The sequence below is a fragment of the Pleurodeles waltl genome, chromosome 4_1 (genome assembly GCF_031143425.1).
Source record: "Pleurodeles waltl isolate 20211129_DDA chromosome 4_1, aPleWal1.hap1.20221129, whole genome shotgun sequence".
NCBI classification, from domain to species: Eukaryota; Metazoa; Chordata; class Amphibia; order Caudata; family Salamandridae; genus Pleurodeles; species Pleurodeles waltl.
The window spans coordinates 639,356,134-639,363,837 of record NC_090442.1 but is presented as its reverse complement, the minus strand read 5'-3'; positions in this window follow the sequence as shown (position 1 = coordinate 639,363,837).

Sequence of the window (7,704 nt, the reverse complement as noted above, 5' to 3'; positions counted from 1 at the left end):
TCCGTTTTTGTCCTCTTCCTGTTCCCGGGTGCACACAGGCTCCCAGCCAATCACGACACTGTTGTCACCAGCATGACAGCAGCGTCGTGATTGGTCTCAATGGCCTGCTTCGCCGCTCAGACTGGGAGTTGGGAGCCTGTGCTTGTTCTCCATTAGGCTGTGCAATGCACTCGGGTAGAGAATGTGCAAAGTGCGCAAGTCTGTTTGGCCGGCCCAACATGGCCGACCAAACATACATGCACACATTGTGGTGCATAGCCCTTCTCCGGCACCCTCCCTCCAGCCCAGCCCTTTATGCCCAGGAAAAATAAAATGATAATAACGTAGCGTACGTTATTATCATTTTCTTTATTCAAAAATCCAGGAGGGTGACGCTCCTCCGCCTTAGCGGAGGAGCTTCCCTTGGTTGCCATGTGTTTTTGGATGGCACCACTCACACAATTTCGTAAGAAAGAATAAAATGATTAAAACTGCACCTGACTGTGCTGCTTTTTCTCTTCTAAGTTGTCCTGGGCCCGTGGAGTATGGATGGGCCAGAGAGTAATGACTGAAGGAGGAAGACTAATTATATATATCTAGCTATCTATCAGAAGCAATACAGTCTTGAAAGCGGAGCACTCTGGCTGCTGGTGCTGGTGTTAGGGTTAAGACCACGACCCTCATTATATCATCACCAAAGAAAAGAGACACGAACTCCAAAAGATTAAGCTGACAGGTTGATGTAATGACAGGCATCAACGCTCAGGCAATATTCATTAGACACCACAACGCGTTTCAACATTTCGTATTTTTCAAGTGGCTTTAAGTCTGTCTCCATGCTGTTGTTGGTTGCCTGCCTTTTCAGTGCACAGAGGCATTCTGGGATTTATACTCTCATGTCCCACTCCTGGGAACTTCTTCATCCTGTGAGCATTCTCAATTACATAACAGGCAGCACGAGTCACGTTGATGCATTATAAGTGGATGAGTGCACATATCACACTATTAATCTTCACGATGCCAGTAAAAATATTAGTCATTTAGATGATTTAAACTCACTGCATTCAAACGTTTGTGTGTATAGTTCAAGTGGGATCACCCACTCGAGAGACTGTGGCCTTGCACTCCCCAGGACCAAGTACAGGGCATGTTGCCCCCTCCAGAGCATGGGGGCAAGTCACCCAGTCGAGGGACTGTGGCCTTGCACTTCCCAGGAACAAGCACAGGGCATGTTGCCCCTCCAGAGCATGTGGGCAAGTCACCCACTCGAGAGACTGTGGCCTTGCACTCCCCAGGACCAAGCACAGGGCATGTTGAACCCCCTCCAGGACCAATGGTGTTGTTCATCTGTCGGCTGAGGTGCCCCCCCCGTTCCCCATCCCCCTGAGCTGCCTGCCTATTTTCCAACTGATGCCCCTGCAGTGTTCTCTCTGTGTTGTAGGAGTCAGGTGGGGCCTTGGACTTTGTGATGTGGCCCTGTGGCCCACGAACATTGAAGACTGGGCAGTTTCCCTTGATTTGTAAATATGTATATACTTTTAGGTTGGATGCACGTATTACTACTTTATTTATCTTATTACTCTCACTTTTATCTATTCGTGTTGTCCTTGCATTTTCCCTGAGGGGTAAGGAGTGTATATGTTTTATTACTGCACCTGCTTGTGTGTATGGTGTGTGGGGTCTGTGTTGTGTGTGTGTGTGTGTCACTCTTTTTCCTCCCCCCTCCCCTGTATGCTAGGCGGCTGTACTCACTGTCGTCGTCTTCGCCGTTGTTGGTGTGGCAGCGTGAGGATGGGGCTCCTTCCTGCAAATAAACAATCTAACCCCTCAACGCCTCGCACTATGGTGCAAGGATGTCTGCGTTGGTGTAGGCAGCTTAATTCAGCACTGGGGGAAACGCAGAGGTGCACCGTATTCCTGTAAATACGGCGCATCCCTGTGTTTCAAAAGTCACGCAGCGCTGCTATTTTTGGCGCAGCACCGCGCTGCACCACTTTTGAATAAATCAGGGCCAAAGTTTTCAATGTTATACCTCCCAGAATTAGGCTCAACAACTGGTGCATGATGACTTGAGTCGCACCAGACAATCATTGAGCACACACACAAAGGATTCCAATTCCGTGCCTCCATGGAATGAGACACAATGTCTGGTGTGTGATGACTTGATTTGCACCAGACGATCCGGCCACACACACAAAAGACGCAAGTTCAGCAGGGCTGCACAAGGTAGGATCCGGCACTGCTCTTGGGATGCCCACACATCTGAGGGTTACCACCTATCAAGTGGACACCACACACAATGAGCATGCAGTCAGGAGTCGCCTGAGAGAAATGCGACACACTTGAGAAAGGCGGGTCACGGGGGGGTCTGCACAGGTGAATTTGCTTACAACAAACATGCCGCTTATGCATGTCATGGCCCCATGATGAAGGGCCACACTCCTTGAAATGTGGGCAATACTTTGAAGGAACCGCACCAGGCAAATCCTGTCTCCAAATAGTATACTTGCTTCAGCGCTCTCATAGCTGCTGCCTGATGAAGTCCAGCCGACTATGCAAATCCTTATGAGGGCACCACTTTCCAGATGACTTTGTTAGAAGGTGTAGCTCCCTCACGGGAGGCCTTTGATGTCCCTGAGACCTCCACAAGAGAACAAGGGGCACGCCGTTGTACCCTTGGAGAGCACACTTCAGAGTGCCACACTGTAGCAACCAGTATTCCCAGGCCAACCACAGTGTTGGAACTGTGGGCGGTCTCTTCCTGGGGGGGCAGTAAATACTCCTTGTGCACAACAGATTCCTTTGGCAGTGTGCACCACACCATCCAGTATCTCCATCCATCGTTCCTGCAAGCGTAGCCCTAAGTTGCGAAGTGTGATACCACAAGATATACTGAAGTGTGCCTTTGAAGTTGGGGAAGGTTCAGAGGGTTCCCCTTTGAACCACAGATGTCTCCCCTAAATTTCAGTCCTGTCTCCCAAAGGGACATGGAATGCTAATTATTATCTTTAGTGGGGCCATGATCTGGCTCCAAGAGGCCAAATGTCAAAACCTCTCCCTCCAGTCTACCCAGCCAGGCCCTCAACTGGCAGAGGCCTGTCATTTTGGGTGCTCAAGTTTTATGGCTGTTGCTGGGGAATGCACAGATGTGCTTTCCCCACCCTTCAGTGAAATGGATTGAAAGGAAACCAAAAAGAGGTTTTAGAACATAGAAATGTCCACTTCTTAGAAGTGGCATTTCTAGAGCATTACTGACAAAACTGCCTTTACTATAGGAAGGGGTGTGTCCTTGTGAATCCAATGATAGTAAACACCATGAGGCTCTCCACTGCAAACCACTGTTGTAGTTCAGGACCAATTGTAAACTATTCCCATGTTAACCTACGGGCAGAGCAGCTGTCGTGTAGTAAAAACACACATGGGTATTCTTTTACTATGTGGGCACATGTGCCCTGATGGACGTACAAGCCTGCAGGAGCAGGTTGGATACAAGTTTAAGGACATCACACAGGTGCAAGTGTGCCCATTCAGGCGTGCTGTGACAGGTTAAGTACATAGGGACACACCAGTATACATATGTGCTCATACTGGTCAGCACCACTTTCCTGGCATAGGTAGGATGGCGCGCATGCTTTCATACTGAATTCAAAGTGGGAAAGTGCCTAGGGCCCCAAAGGCACTTTAAACATCAGTGTGCAACTGCACACTCACTGACCTGCTGTGTCATGATCAGTGTACATTTAAACACCATTGTGCAAGTGTTCACTAACTGGTAACCAATGGCAGACCCAGTCCCTTATTGGACACCATGGGACACGTGCGCACATACAGACCTGCCAGGCCAGGTTCAGCACATGCCAGAATACCATTGCTAGTGTGCCCACTCTGGCCCTCAGTGGCACGTCCAGTACACACTGTTTAGTGCCACTTCCCATCATGTGTGGAAAGGGTGCTTGCACTTCCACACTGTACTCACAGTGGTACAGTGCCCGGGCCTGAGGCCACTCACAGGGGATCAGGAAACCAGTTGGAGGGGCTGACCCTCTAGGTAGGGAAAACCCACATGGGTGTTCTTCCTTCCCTGGGCAGGGAACACCCTGGTGTCCCTGCCCTATGCCTACCACCCTTTCCTTCCTTCAGGGGTCGCCATAGGGGTAGCATATGGCGTGCTCAGGGTTGGTCGAAGTATGAGAGGTGTCACCCTGGGCGCAGATGCACCTGCGCCTCCACAGACCTACACTGTCAGACCTGATACATGTGGGGCACGCTATTCTGGTGGATGGCACACTTAGTGCAGCTCCCCACTAGTAGCCAGGTCTGTACTGGCCCTGGGTATGTTGTGTACCTTTTTACAGGGCACTCCTGGGCACAGCACCCCAACCACCCACGTAGCGCCTCTTCCTGGCATATGTAGGAAGAACACATGCACTTTCTCACTGCAGTATGGTGAGAAGGTGCACAGAGTCCTAAGGCTACACCTAGAGAGTCAGCAAAAAGCCTAGATGAAAAAGCAAAATGTTTCAGGGAAATCCCCCTAACAAGGCCTTGTCCAACAACTATGTTTACTCTGAAACAGAAATGTGACTACTAACATGTTGTAACACATATGGCTTTCCCATTCTTCTGTCATTACTTTTACCAGAACCAATATTATCTTCCCAACACACCACAACAGAATTGGTGAACCTACAGGATTGTGCATCATTGCTAGTAAGTTTAGCCTGTTCCTCCAGCCAAGCAAACATTATTTATTTTTCCAGAAGCCTTTAGCAGCAATCAACACTGGTGAACCAGAAATCTCAAAAGTGATAGTTTTTGAAAACTTTGATTTCCCTTTTTGTCATCTTATTAAGGGATTTAATGAGAACCCAATCATCAACACTAATCTGAATGTACTGTACGCACTATGTTTGATACAGAGCTGCCTTTCACAAGTTCCTTTAATCATAGAATGTTCAGATGAATCTGCTAACCACCCAGAACACAATATAGTTAGAGTATATATTTTCCTCAATAAACTGAAATGTGGAACTCCTATGGTGTGGCGGTATAGTTCCAAACTTTTTGTTTGAATATTCATCCAACTGATGACCACTTGCTTAAGCAGTTTGCACCCCCCTCTTTCAAGAAATGGCTGGCCCTTTCCACAAGACCATTATATGATAGACTATGCAATGCTACTTGGAATTGTTTGTCATTTAAAATCAACAACCTTTGCATTTGTTTCTATACAAAATGTGTTCCTTTGTCTGAGGCATTCTCTTTTGGTGCCCCTTACATTGGGAAAAAAAAACATCAAAAGTGTAAACCAGGTTATCAATATTGGCTATTTCAACAATTGAAAAATATATCTACTTAGAACAGTAGTCTGTAAAGACCATGCTATACTTTGAATTCACCAACAAGAGATTAAAAGGACCAGCAAAATCGAATGTAACATTTTCCATGGGGCTCCAGGAACTATGCCGGGTGTAGAGACCTTTCAGAAATATTCCAGCATTCATCTAATACTAGGCAATCTGGGCGACTCTTGATCCACTGTATCACTTATCCAACGAAGGCTACCAATGAACTGTACCAGTTTCTTGCAAGTTTAAATGAAATCTAAATGTCCTTCATATTCTATTTTAATTAGCTAGTCTATTAACAGTAACGGTGGAATTAAAAGATCTTGTCTCATGAGACCACTACGTACAATAGAAAGATGAGGAGTGATCTGAGCATAGTCTAATAAAAAGGCAGGGAGGAGAGGCAGCTCTGACATTCTTACCACCCAGTAAGTATTTAGTAATAAAGTTGTATTCCTGCAACTTTGATAAAAGCTTTACCAGTCTTGCAGAAGCTTTTCCCACACTCTTTCCATCCAACCAATTGTGATCTGTGAAAATGTCAAAATGTACACTACATATCTACTTCTTGAATTTTTCAATTGCACAAGAACAGGTTAATGCTACCCACTCAATTGTACCATAGTTAGTTTCGGGTTGTCTCAATACCCACAAGGCAAAGGTGATCTTGTCGATCAACAGTTTGACTTAAGACCACATTTACTGTAATGTTGCACTGTTTCCCAACCATAAAATAGGAAAATGGCCAGTGCTTCTACTCTCATTTGCTTTACTTTTAAAAAACATTTTCTACCTCTGGGGTCTGAACAAACTTGGATACTTTTTTTTAACAGTATTCTCAAGGTCTACACAATACCAGCATAATTGTGATTAGAACACACTCAGCCCCAAGAAACTCCTCAAAGCATGTTTATCTACTGGATGTTTCACATCACCTCTGGTTTGAGTGAGACTAAATGTGGGCCTGATACAGAAACTTTATGCCCCATTAATCTAGTTCTTGATTGAAAAAATACAGTTTATCTTCCCTAAGTGTCAGACTTCTATCTTTAAGAGTTACCAAGACTATTTCCAGAATGCTGCTGGAAAATGCTTGATCCTGAAGCAAGTCCAAAAGGCAACTGCACATATTAAATTGCACCATAGGGTGTGACAAAGATCGTTTATGTTTGAGATTCAGATGACAAAGCAACCTGGTGGTATGCAGAATGTCAAACCATTGTAAAAAAGTTACTTGGCACTGCCAACATTGGCTAGTAAGTCTTGAATTCAAGGTAATGGATGACAATCCACTAAAATGTTACTGCTAAAGGTCCGTAAATCAGCATTTAAACTAATTTCACCTGACTTTTTTCTGTGTTATGACCACAGGAGAAACCCAGTCAGATGAATTGTAAAATATCCTCTACACAAAATTTGTCTAACAAAACTTTCAACTCTCCTCTAATACTCAAGAGAATTGGTCTAACTGTATGAACAGTAAGGATGCCCTCACCTGTGAGTTTTATATGGTGCTCAAGCCCTGCACCTTTACCCACATGTTTGTCAAAAACCTGTAGAAATATTTTTGCGTCCTTGCATGATCACTATTCAAATCACAGTTCATGCTGGCAATAGGTATGTCTCCAAAAACAACAGGGTTGTCAGCACCAGGTTTTTAAAAAAAATCCCATTTTGGCTAAATCCTACATCCTACAATGTCTATACTGTTCAAGGCCACATAAATTATAGTATTGATTTTTCTACCCAGACTTTCAAGTGAATTAAGACTTTTTAATCTGAAAGAACTGTAGTAGGTGATTCAGAGTCCTTCATGAGTTAAAGTTGTATTTCATCCATCTTTACTTGATACAAATGATCCTTAGATGTCCTACCCACTACATAGACATACACTTGTATGGGGAAAAATGAAGTTATCTAACTTTGCACAACACGCACCTTCCCGTAAATCAATTTTGTTGACTTATATGAGGTACTGTACTCCTCTTACTGAGGAAAATGGCAAATTTAGTTTTTCATATGTTATAACGTATTCCTTGAACAGGACAAGATGGATTGTTGCCCATAGGCGATTTAGAGCCACATCATTAGCACACTCCCCAAATCTTTCTATTATGACTACTGATCATTTCATCCTTATTATTAACAGCACATAGAGTAGCATTATCATTAATACCCCCAACAGGAGAGCTACCAGCTTCTGATGCAAGTACTTTTGATGAAAACAGTGAATGTTCGGCACCATGAGCTAGACTGAAGGTTTCCAAAAAAGTAGGGTTCCTAAAGCTTAACGACCCTTCTTGAATCCTTCTTGAAAAACAATTAAACACAAATTGCTCATGTATATACAAGCATTGGCATTATCCTCAAAACAAAC